Source organism: Bos indicus, chromosome 13, assembly GCF_029378745.1.
Source record: "Bos indicus isolate NIAB-ARS_2022 breed Sahiwal x Tharparkar chromosome 13, NIAB-ARS_B.indTharparkar_mat_pri_1.0, whole genome shotgun sequence".
NCBI classification, from domain to species: domain Eukaryota; kingdom Metazoa; phylum Chordata; class Mammalia; order Artiodactyla; family Bovidae; genus Bos; species Bos indicus.
The window spans coordinates 42,453,416-42,466,073 of NC_091772.1; the positions used below are offsets into that span (position 1 = coordinate 42,453,416).

The window sequence follows — 12,658 nt, forward strand, 5'->3', positions numbered from 1 at the left end:
CTCAGGCACGCGTGTCTCTAGGCTCTGCAGCCGAACCAAGCGGCGCGCCCCGGGTGCCCCTCGCCCACCCGCCCGCCGGGCGCGCGCCGCGGGAGTCTCCCCGCACCCTCTTCTCCCGGGGACTGAGGGCCGGGCTCCGCCCCGCCGCCGCCGCTCGCTAGCTCAAGCCGCCCGGGCCGCCGCCGCTGCCCCGCGTCCCGGCGCTCCAGGACGCGCGGGGCAGCCGGGGGCGCGGGCGGCGAGCGCAGAGCCGAGCTGCACGGAGGGGACGGAGGGAAGGGCCGGGCGGCGGGGGAGGGAGCGGGAAGCAGAGGCGGGCGCAGGATCCCCGGCGCCCCGCGCGCTCGCTCGCTGTCTCCGGAGACGCGCGGGCCGCCGCCGAGCGCACTAGCGGGTCACCTTGTCCAGGAGGTAAGTCCCGACCGCCCCGGCCGCGCGGGCAGAGGAGGGGTCCGCGGCAGTGGGGCAGGGGCCGCGGGCGGGAGGCGGGGAGGAGGCCCCCGCGCGGGAGGGAGTCCTGGCTCCGCCTCGGAGAGCGCAGACCGGCGGCGGCGTGGCGCCGGGGTGAGTCCGGGCGGTCCGGGCGGCGGGACCGGGGAGGCGCGGGGTCGCCAGGCGCCTGGGAGAATCGGAGCAAGCGAAGAAGATGAGAAAGAAGGGGCTGGGCGCCGGCAGCCCGGGCTGCAGCCTGGCGCCTCGCCACCCTAGGCACCCGGGCGGCGCCGAGGGGCCGCTGTGAGAAGTCGGAGGGAGCTGCTGAGATCGAGACCCGGGAGCGCGGTGGAGCAGGGCTACCCGGGCGGTGGAGGCGCGCGGCAGGCATTGGTTCTGCGGGTCCGGAGACCCCTTCGAGTGACTCACAGGAGACAGTCGGGGGCTGGTGAGCGGGGCCGCGGCGGAGGTGCGGACCGAGGTTCATATGGGACCGGGAAGGGAAGCGGGCTTCGCTTCACCAAGCGGAGGGAAAAGGGAAGGCAAGGGTGAGAGCGCCCTGGGGCCCGGGACCCGGGAGCCCCTCGCGGCCGCTACCGCCCGCAGCCCCGGGAGCTGCCAGCAACCGCGCGGAGAGGGCAGAGAGTGGATGCGTTTGGGGGTTCAAGTTGTGGTCACAATTTTCCTTGGTGCGATTTCTGTCTCTTCGTGCGCGCTCTCGGAGGTGAGGAGCGAGGGATTTGGGTTACAGGGAAAACTGGGCACTTTTCCTAGGGAAGGGGCTTTGATGGCAATGCGTTTGCGGCGGTTCCAGTGGAGTGGGCGCTTCGAGTCCTGCTTTGGGAAGGCTGCCAGTGGGGTCGCTCGGCTTTTCTGAAGGACTAGAGGAAGGGGTCCTCTGGTTGCCTTCCTTTCCTGGGGTGGTCCCCGTGCACGCAGAGCCTTAGGCGCCTGTCACCCAGACTCCAGGTGCGCACAACCCTTCTGCGGCGTCAGATGCTCTGGCGCCCGCCAGGCTCCTGGCCGGACTCCTGTCTGCGCCTTCTCGGCCGCGTCCTGGGTTCAGGTTCGGTGCGGCAGACACTGGCCGAGGGTTTGGCCGATTTAGGGGCCGGGAGTAGGTGGTTCCGTGCTTTAGTTAGAATCAGGCTCAGGCCTGACCCGGGTGAGCCCCGGGTCTGTGGATCTTGTTGACCCCTCTCCTGCTGGCCAGTGTGTTTGGTCAGAGCCCAAAGGGAGCGGCTGCTGCGCTGCAAAGACCTGCAGCCCGTGGGGTGAGCCTCCGGTAACAAAACCGGGAGCCGGCCAACTTTTCCTTGCTGAGGAGAGATCGCCGGGCAGTCAGACTTGGTGCTGGGATGTGGTCTTTTGAGGGGCTTTGACTCGCTAAATGCTCCGGGCAACCAGACTGCAAAGCCAGCCGGGCGGTGGTCTGATGTCCATTCTGGCTAGGACAGGAAGTGGCTGGAGCAGGTTTGGGATGAATTATTGCATGCTCTGTGCCTGGTGGTGGTGTGGAATGTCTTTCTGGAGATCAGACCACAGGTGCTGGCCTGTGAGCCGTTTGAGGACGAGTCCTCACCTCTCTCCCTCCCTCTCTTTCTGCAACACCCCGGGGTCCCTCTGCTCCCAGCAGAGGTTAGTTTATCACTCATCTGCTGCCCTCTCCCACCCTGCCCCCACCTACTGCATGGAAATAGAATCCCGGTCATCAAGAAGGCCTTATCAAATACAGAAAAAACTGGGGAAATCTCTGTCTGAAGTTTCTTACGATGGAGAATGTCAGTGCCCCTCCTCCAACCCTGTTGCCTTCCCTCCTGTTTACCACTCTCCTGCGAGTTGGAGGCCATGTCTGAGGAAGGGTTTGGAAATCCATTCGCAGCTCCCTTCACCGCAAAACACGGCCCCATGAATCTCCAGCCGATGACGTTTCATTTCATTTTCACTTAACTGGGGCAGAAACAACTTCTTCGAATGATTCTATGAGAAATAGGTGATGTTAAAATAGAAACAAAGATGCCCCCATGTCCATTTTGGGGTAGAAAAGAAACCTGCTAACCTCCTGGAGGCCCAAAGAGGGGAATTGAAGGAGGAGAGAGAAAAATTCAGATGCCGAAAAAAGAGATATGTGGAACAATTGCATTTGGCTCGTGCCAGTGGCCGTGCAAGGGGTAAACAGATCCCAGTTAAACCAGGATAAGCAAAAGAATACGTTTTGGTAAAAAAAAAAACTTGAATCATTAAGCAATTTCTCCCACATTAAAAGTGCTGCACTGACTTGGCCTCAGCTCCTCATTAGCTCTAATGCATATTTTCTCAGGAGTGATTACCATTGTAATAGAATAAAAAGCTATTTTCTTATGTAAGTTTTCTATGAGAGACACTAGTCGGTGCTATTCTGAGGTTCGTGAGAGTGCTGACATTTCATCTCTCAATTAGAAAGCATGTGCTTGTCACCTGGCCACATCTGGAAACTACTTGCTCTGATGGGTTCCGAGTGTGGGGTCTGTGGGCTGGAGAGGGTCTCCTGGGGCCAGCCTCCAGAGACCGTGGGAGAGAGCCCCCACACCTGCACACCCTTCCCAGTCCCCATGCCTCTGCACCTGGCTTTATAGAAAAGCTGCCCCTAAAAATTGCCAATAATGCGCTTGGAGGACTGGGCGGGCTTTCCGACACCTTGATAAGGTGCGCTCTTGAACCAGATCCTCAGCCAACCTGCTCTGATGTGAATACAGCCTAGGCCAGCCCTTTATTCCTCTGCCCCCAGCAGACAAAACCTCTGCCCCCAGCGCCTTGCATTGGCCTTTTTGGGACCCACGCACAATGGGGATCCTCACAGCCAAAGGGGCTGGTTGAAACGCTGTGACCTGTAGTCACAGCAACATCCTCAGACTGGGCAGGCAAAGGTGAGAAGATTGAAGGATGGTGTGTTGGTTTGTCAACATCAACACAGTCTCGGGCTAATGAGAAGCAGAAATGCCTGGTCTTTCGGTGGGAAGTCACATGAGGCTGTTTGGAGGGAAAAGGCTGATCAGGGGTGACATTGGGGCCACAGCTTTGACCCAGCATCGCAGAGCTGGAGGCCTCGTGCCAACACGTCAAAAATAAAAATAAAACATGAAAGGTATTCAAATATTAAATATTCCAAACATTGACCCAGTTCCTGCTCATGTCACCAGAACTGGAATAACACAGGTAGTTCCCAGTGGTTTAAACAAATGTGATTTTTCTACATTCTCTGTGCAAGATATTAGGACATTTCACATTTTTTTCAGAGAGCTTATGTTTTAAACAGGAACAGCTGTAACTCTTTCAGGCTGGACTGTAGTTCAGTGCCCTCAGCCTGGCTTAGTTCAGGTCAGACAGCCTGAGGACTTGGTCTGGGAGGGAGGAGAAAGGAGGGAGGAGGAGAAAGGGGAAGGAGGGAGGAGGAGGAAGGGGAAGGAGGAGGGGGAGAAAGCTTGGTCTGCCCCAGGACACCTTCTGGAATTTCTGTGCCCAGACAGCCTCTGCTGTTTGCCCGTTGACTAAGCTGAGCTCACTTAACTTTCCTGAGATTCTGTTTCTCTCCCTCCGTGTTCTTCCCAGGGTTTTGAGAACAAAATTTTAAAGGCTGCTACCATTTTTTAAATGGGAACGACTCTGGTTTAGGAGCACTTCACTTAGAGTGTTAGGGTGTCTCTCTGGGTGAAGTTCTCATCCCTGTGGTTCTCAGGACATAGTGTGAGCCCCAGCCTGTCCATGCTCCCGCGCTCTCCAAATTCTTGTTGGCAGGAGTCAGGATAAGGTTTGGGAGGGGGCCACCGATCCACAGGGACATGTCCTCAAGTAGGAACCTCCTGAGCACTGTCAACATTGCTGCTGTGTGGGTTCAGAGGACGCACGTGGGAAAGGCTCATGAAAGATGCCTCTAACACAACTGTGTTTAGACTCACATCAACTTAGAAAAGTTACCTTAGAAAAGTGAAGTTTGTTCTCTAGGATGAAACATTTTAAAGCAGATCATCAACCAACCACAAACATTGCTTATCATACTCCATGATTTAATTACAAATGTTTCGATCAAAAGTCCAAGTCATCTTCAACCGTGGTATGACAGATAACCTGTTAAATTGCATGAAATGAATAAAATCAAATACTAAAGGAAAAGAAAAACAAATAAGCCTTGGGACCCAAGAAAACCATTAGAACTAAAACCAGGAAACAATATGTGTGCACAGAAAATAATAAACAAAAAGGTGCTTCTGAGAGACCAGCCCAGGGGACAACTCTGCACTTTGGCTTGCTTAAAAAGAACATACCACCGAGTTCAATTTACATTATCCCAGAGAGGTGGGAGTTTTGCTCTTGGGGGTCAAGTCAGCGTTCAATGTAAAACATTTTGAGTTTTTAGCTCCCAGCCGTATCTTGTGTTCATCACAGTCATTTTTAAACATTGGTCCTAACAATGCTACAGTGACATTCTGGGGCCGAGACTCTGAGGGAGAGAACGTGGGTGTTAACTGATTGCAATTGGAGTCTTTCATCAAGGGCCTGCTTAGCTTCAAGTCACATTTTTAAAACATATTACTTCTCAAACGTTTGACCTGATTGAGTAATCACTTTTCAAACCTGCCTTCCATTCCTTCCTTGATTTTTTTTGTTGGGAGACATCAGTGCCCAAAACAAAAGCAAAAAGCAAACAAACGTTTCAGACAATTAGAGCCACAAAGGTTTTATTCCATTGCCTCAGTTTTAAATCAAAGATACTCCTGAAAGAAAAATACCTTACCTCAAATACGTTGAGGCTTTAGCCCTGCTCAGGAAAGCAGAGAAACAAACATATGACATAAACTTAACCTTTCTGCCCTGGTACAACATGCGGTTTTTATGTGACCCTCATGATTCTGGCCTTCTCACCTTGGTGTCATGGGCTCTCAACTCTGTAGTGTTTGAAATAAAAGGGTTTGCTTTTGAGGATTCCAGTGTGATTAAGTCCTAGGTCGGGCCTGGGAAGGGCTTCCCAGGTGATGCTAGTGTTAAAGACCCCACCTGCTAAAGCAAAAGATGTAAGAGATACGGGTTTGATCCCTGGGTTGGGAAGATCCCCTGGAAGAGGCATGGCAACCCACTCCAGCGTTCTTGCCTGGAGAATCCCTTGGACAGAGGAACCTGGAGGGCTACAGTCCAGGGTCTCAGAGTCAGACATGACTGAAGTGACAGCATACACACATGCAGGGCTGGGAAACCCAGCACTAAGGGCTGGGCTTAAGCTCCCTTTAGCATCAGAAGGGCCCCACAGATGTCCAAGTCATGCCACCAAAGATTGCTACCTGTTCTTCTCTTGTTGGCAATGTCTCAGGTTACCTTTAAATAAAATATTCACAGGGATTTGCCTAGTGCTCCAGCAGTTAAGATTCTGTGCTCCCAGTGCCAGGGGCACGGGTTCAATCCCTCGTTAGGAAACTAACATCCCACATGGCAAGTGATGTGGCCAAAATAAATGTTCCCCAAAAAGAGTGGGGCAGAAATTTTTTAAAGATGTAATGGTAAAGGTAAAGTCTTTGCATTTCTGTAGCCAGTTTTAGTATCTGAAATTTCGGCCCTGGCTCTTTCCCTCGGGTTTCCTTTAGAGGGAACATTTCCGTGTCAGTTCGGGTAAGGCTGCTGTGTCCTGCAGGTCAGCAGCAAAGGTGAGCTGAGGTGGGTCAACAGTGTGCTTTGGGTCTGAGACACCATCTGAGCACAGGGGCTGGCCCATGCCCACGGCTCAGGCGTCTGCTCCAGACTGTGCCCAGTGTGCGCACAGAGAGTGGAGAGGACCCCGCACTGGGCAAGCCCACCCCTCCTAGCCCAGCCTGGAAAGGCCTTCCAAGACCCCTGGCCTGCAAACAATCCCGTCCTGTCTTCTCTCTCCCACTCTCTTCCTCTCCACTCATGTCCTCCCTGCAAGCAGCTGCAAAACGCAGGCTCCAAGCGGATGAATTAGCATGCTCACTGCCCACAGCTTTTCTTTTCTACACTGAACCCAGAGACATAGCATGCCCAGCTCAGGTCTCAGTGCAGGGCCATACCCCCAATGCCATCACTAAGAGGGATTCCTGTTAAACATTTAACTAAAGGAAAGTCATCTCTTTTGTTCTAAGTCCATTCTCTGCCTTTCATCCTTGATATTCTGTTGGCTGTGAATAGAAGGTCCCACCTGACATGTGGGGACCCTCTTCCTTGCCCCCTTTGCCCAGAATGAGATCTCAGGGCTCTTGCTGGCATCAGCCCTAACATCCCCTGCACTCAGCACAACACACCTGCCCAGCGGCTCAGAACACAAGGACCACCAATGTGACCATGTCCCAGACCCTGTCATCCCCCTTTAACCACAGTGTTCTTGGCAGGATTGTTGATCTGAGTGTTTGGGTTGCAGGGTCCTTAGCTGTGAACAGGACCACTGAGTTTATTTGGCCATCACAGTCTGTTCTGAAGCCACGAATGAAAATGGGCTGTGGCCGAATAATGCACTTTCCTTCTCCATTGCTGGACTCCAGCAGTGACTTTCCAAGTCCCTTTCTGGGAAGAACACGTACTTCAGGTTCTTGGGTGGTAGACGTGAGTTCCTGCCCAGATTCTTATTGTCTTTGCTTGTGTGTAGGACAACCCCCCCCCCCCACCAAGGTGAGTGGCTCCAGTGCAGCTGTGACCACTTGGCTGTGCCCACTGCCCACAGGTACTTGATCCTGGTCCAAAGTAGAGAGGTTTTCATATGTTCAAGTCCCCAGCCCCCACGCTCCATCCACCAGGAGAGTGGACGCTTTGGACACACCACTGTCCCCTCTTCCTATTCCCTTCTTTTGCCCTTGACTTAGAAGCTCCTTGGTGGGTGCAGCTCGGGGGGCTCTGAACTCATCCCGCCTGGAGCTGCTGTGCCTCCACCAGCTGCTCTGTGGACAGACAGCAAGACAGTGGCAGCCAACCTCCCAGATGTGTGAGCAAAGGGCTTCCCAGTGACCTTGGTGAGGGTGGGCTCCGGAGCTATGGCCCGTCTAGACCTGCCCACACAACGCTGCAGCTGCCCCAGGTTCCTGGGGTCCTGCCCGGATGTCCAGTCACTTTCAGATAGTCATCACCTAGTCCACTCTAGAGGTGCAGCCCCATCACACTGTGGACTGGAGAATGTTGCCCACTGGGAGTGCACCTGTTCCTTCTGCCGTCAGCTCTTCTGTTCTACTCGGGCATTGGAACACCGTTGGCAGGCGGTGGCTGGGGGAGGAAGGGAAGGGGGCAAACAGCTGTCCCTTCACTGGAGCTGTGGTCATCCCCTCTCTGCTGTTGGGGAGGCACCACTGATCTGTCCCCAGGACCTTCCCAGGACACATCTCCCTCCCCCAGGATCAAGGGTCCCTGCTCCATCTGTAGAATGGGAGCACCAGCTGTAGAATGGTCTCCGCTCTTACAGCCACCCCGCCTCAGAATCCATGCTCCTGGCTTGTCCAGCTGGTCCCTGGGAGAAAGTGTGTGACCTCTAGGGAACATGAACCCAGCCAGACCTGTGGATGTCTCTCCATCTTCAGGCTGAGGGCCCGGGAGCCTGTGGACACGTGTGGGGGCTGAGGGCAGTGTGGGCCTGACATAAGGCTACTCCAGGTGGGGCTGAGCTTGAGAGGAGAGCAGTGATCAAGGTGCCCGGGGCCTTCTGGACTGTGAACCCTGATCCACCCACAGGCCAGGACAGTGAGTCCCACAGCCCTGCCCTCCTGGCTGCAGTGGATTCAAGACGCAGGGGAACTGGCAGCCCTTCAGTGGAAATGAGGGCTGGGGGTGGGGGTGGAGAGAGGAGGGAGGCGGGGCCCAAGGAGGCCAAGAGCCCCTGGAAGGGCCCCTCCTCCACTTCCCCTGACAGAGGCTCCCTGGGGGCGGGGTCTGGAACCACCGCAGGAACTCAGCCCTTGGCTTCCGCTCCCCAGTTGGCAGCCCTTCTCTCTGTCTTTTCTCTGGTGGAGCTGCTGTGCCCACCTGAGCTATGGTGGACTGGTTGCACTAAGGGGGCCCCATGGCCCAGTTTCCTAGGGAAGTAAATTGAGTTCACGCACTTGGAGAAGAAGCATCAGCACACATCTGAAGGGTCAGACGGAAGCTTTCACAGCACAGCAGCTTCTTCGGGGCTTCTTCAGGGAAACCCACAGAAGCTTCTCCTGTTTGCCCCGTGTTGCATCTCCCTCCCAGGCCAGGAAGAGAGGGTGACCATGGAAAGTGTGTGTATCACACGGATTTATACAGATCCCCATTCTCACACTTGGTGGGGTGAACCCCAGGGGGTTCCCCGCTGGCTCTCTGGCCCTCCAGTTGCCAGAGGATGGGCCCAGTGCGTGGACCCTTCAGGGATCTGTTCCTTTGCTGTTTGTCTCAAGGTCACGTTTGCCCACCCCCACACTCAGGTTTCTTGGTGCTGCACTTAGTGTAAAGCTCAGGACAGTTGCCTGTCCTGTGTCATCTTGGACTGACAGACACAGACAATTCCATTTTGTGATAAAAGCCAAGTGGGGCAAACATCACTGGGTCATCTGTCCCTCTGTGCTGGGTGGTGGTTTCCTGGGAGAAGAGTGTCCATGCAGGTGAGCAGATAGTGACCAGGGGTGAGGGGAAGGCCAGCTGTGGACCGTCCAAGGGGTGCGTGCCCACAGACGTCCCGGAGAACAGGTGTGTCCTGTACAGCACACGACAGTCAGAGGGGAAGCTGCTTCCTCTATTGCTGCAGGCTCCAGATGACACAGAGAATGTCTGGAGACATAAAACAGTGTGGGAGGTGACCCGGCAAGACCTGCTTTCTGCTCTGGCACAAGGCTTTTCCCAGAAGTTAGAAATGTCCTTAGATGCTGCCCAAAAAGGCTGGTCTTCCTAGAATTTGTATTCAGAGCTTCAGATGTTTAAACAATGCATTTCAGTGAGATGGGACTCTGCTTGTTGCTTCCCTTTCGCCTTAAGACCAATTGTCCTTTTCTTGGAGAATAAAACCAAGCTGAGCTTAGTTGTTTCTCAGGGGCACAGATCAGAGGGCCATCGACTCTGCTGGAGTTCAGCTCAGCCTTAGAGGACATCTTGGGAGCACAGTCCTGATCTACACCTCTCTTTCCTCTGAATCCTCCTTCCCCACCTTGACCTCCTTAGATTCCCTGACCAGGTCCTCTGGGCCAGGACAGGTGAGACTGGCAGGAGCCCACTGTTTGTACCCTCCTCATACTTTGAGCAGCAGAACTGTCCTGGAAACATCACACATCTTAATTTCAAACTATACTACAAAGCTATAGTAATCAAAACAGTATTTATTGACATAAAAACAGACATATAGATTGATGGGACAGAAGAGAGAGCCCAGAAATAAATACATGTGTATATGGTTAATCAGTGTATGACAGAGGAGACAAGAAAATGCAATGGGGAAAAGACAGTCTTTTCAATGAATGGTGTTGGGAAAACTAAATAGTCACATGCAAAAAATGAAACTGGACCACTATTTTACACCACACACAAAAAGTAACTCAGTATGGGTTGAAGATTTGAATGTAAGACCTGAAACCATAAAACTCCTAGAAGAAAATGTAGGTGCTAAGCTCCATGACATCACTCTTAGTGATGGTTTTTTGGATTTGACACCAAGAGCAAAGGCAACAAAAGCAAAAATAAGCAAGTAGAACTCCACCAAAGCTAAAAACCTCCGCACAGCAAAGCAAACCATTCATTGACAACTGACCTACTGATGGGGGAAAATATTTACAAATTATATATCGATAATTGGTCCATATCCAAAATGGATACTCTACAATTCAATAGCAAATAATAATACTAATGACCTTATTAAAAATGGGCAGAGCATCTGAGTAAAGATTTTTCCAGAGAAGACCTGCAAATGGCCAGCAAGTACCTGAAAAGGTGCTCTACTCACCAGTCATCAGAGAAATGCAAAAGCTAATAGAGTTTTACCAAGAGAATGCACTGGTCATGGGAAACACCCTCTTCCAACAACACAAGAGAAGACTCTACACATGAACATCACCAGATGGTCAATACTGAAGTCAGATTGATTATATTCTTTGCAGCCAAAGATGGAGAAGCTCTATACAGTCAGCAAAAACAAGACTGGGAGCTGACTGTGGCTCAGATCATGAATTCCTTATTGCCAAATTCAGACTTAAATTGATGAAAGTTGGGGAAACCACTAGACGATTCAGTTATGACCTAAATCAAATCCCTTATGAGTATACAGTGGAAGTGACAAATAGATTCAAGGGATTAGATCTGACAGACAGAGTGCCTGAAGAACTATAGATGGAGGTTCATGACATTGTACAGGAGGCGGTGATCAAGACCATCACCAAGAAACAGAAATGCGAAAAATCAATACGTCTGTCTGAGGAGGGCTTACAAATAGCTGTGAAAAGAAGAGAAGTGAAAAGCAAAGGAAAAAAGGGAGGATATACCCATTTGAATGTAGAGTTCCAGAGAACAGCAAGGAGAGATAAGAAAGCCTTCCTTAGTGATCAGTGCAAAGAAATAGAGGAAAACAATAGAATGGGAAAGACTAGACATCTCTTCAGGAAAATTAGAGATACCAAGGGAACATGTCATGCAAAGATGGGCTAAATAAAGGACAGAAATGGTATGGACCTTAGAGAAGCGGAAGATATTAAGAAGAAGTGGCAAGAATACACAGAAGAACTATACAAAGAAGGTCTTCAAGACCCAGATCATCACAATGGTGTGATCACTTACCTAGAGCCAGACATCCTGGAATGCAAAGTCAAGTGGGCCTCAAGAAGCATTACTATGAACAAAGCTAGTGGAGATGGTGGAATTCCAGTTGAGCTATATCAAATCCTAAAAGATGATGCTGTGAAAGTGCTGCACTCAATATGCCAGCGAATTTGGAAAACTCAGCAGTGGCCATAGGACTGGAAAAGGTCAGTTTTCATTCCAATCCCAAAGAAGGCTCAAACTACCGCACAACTGTACTCATCTCACATGCTAATAAAGTAATGCTCAAAATTCTCCAAGCCAGGCTTCAAGAGTATGTGAACCATTACCTTCCAGATGTTCAAGCTGGATTTAGAAAAGGCAGAGGAACCAGAGATCAAATTGCCAATATCTGCTGGATCATCGAAAAAGCAAGAGAGTTCCAGAAAAACTTCTTTGCTTCATTGACTATGCAAAAGCCTTTGTGTGGAATACAACAAACTGTGGAAAATTCTAAAAGAGATGGGAATACCAGACTACCTGACCTGGCTCTTAAGAAATCTGTATGCAGGTCAGGAAGCAACAGTTAGAACCAGACATGGAACAACAGACTGGTTCCAAATAGGAAAAGGAGTATGTCAAGGCTGTATATTGCCACCCTGCTTATTTAACTTATATGCAGAGTACATCATGAGAAATGCTGGGCTGGATGAAGCACAAGCTGGAACCAAGATTTCCAGAAGAAATATCAATAACCTCGGATATGCAGATGACATCAATCTTATGGCAGAAAGTGAAGAGGAACTAAAAAGCCTCTTGATGAAAGTGAAAGAGGAGAGTGACAAAGTTGGCTTAAAGCTCAACATTCAGAAAACTAAGATCATGTCATCCGGTCCCATTGCTTCACGGCAAATAGATGGGGAAACAGCGGAAACAGTGGCAGAGTTCATTTTTAGGGGCTCCAAAATCACAGCAGGTGGTGACTGCAGCCATGAAATTAAAAGACGTTTGCTCCTTGGAAGAAAAGCTATGACCAACCTAGACACCATATTAAAAAGAAGAGACATTACTTTGCCAACAAAGGTCCATATAGTCAAAGCTATGGTTTTTCTAGTAGTCATGTATGGATGTGAGAGTTGGACTATAAAGAAAGCTGAGTGCCGAAGAATTCATGCTTTTGAACTGTGGTGTTGGAGGAGACTCTTGAGAGTCCCTTGGACTGTGAGGCGATCCAACCAGTCCATCCTAAAGGAAATCAGTCCTGAATATTCATTGGAGGAACTGATGCTGAAGCTGAAACTCCGATACTTTGGCCACCTGATGGGAAGAACTGACTCATTTGAGAAGACCCTGATGCTGGGAAAGTTTGAAGGTGGGAGAAGAAGGGGACGACAGAGGATGAGATGGTTGGATGGCATCACCGACTCAATGGACATGAGTTTGAGTAAGGTCCGGGAGTTGGTGATAGACAGACAGGCCTGGCGTGCTGCAGTCCATGGGGTCGCAAAGAGTTGGACGTGACTGA

General features: G+C 51.4%; 1 protein-coding gene across 4 annotated transcripts in view; it reads left to right on the top strand.

The window, feature by feature from the left end:
* The first annotated feature begins 267 nt into the window (after positions 1-267).
* Positions 268-12,658, top strand: part of SYNDIG1 (synapse differentiation inducing 1) — a 102,696-nt gene continuing 90,305 nt past the window's right edge. For 2 of the 4 annotated variants that reach the window (XR_011570075.1, XM_070801074.1), the window contains exon 1: positions 268-411. The gene's annotated coding sequence lies outside the window, so the exon portion shown is untranslated. Of the gene's footprint in view, positions 412-596; positions 902-12,658 lie in introns of those variants that run through there. The other 2 variants (XM_070801075.1, XM_070801076.1) reach the window with 2 other exon arrangements.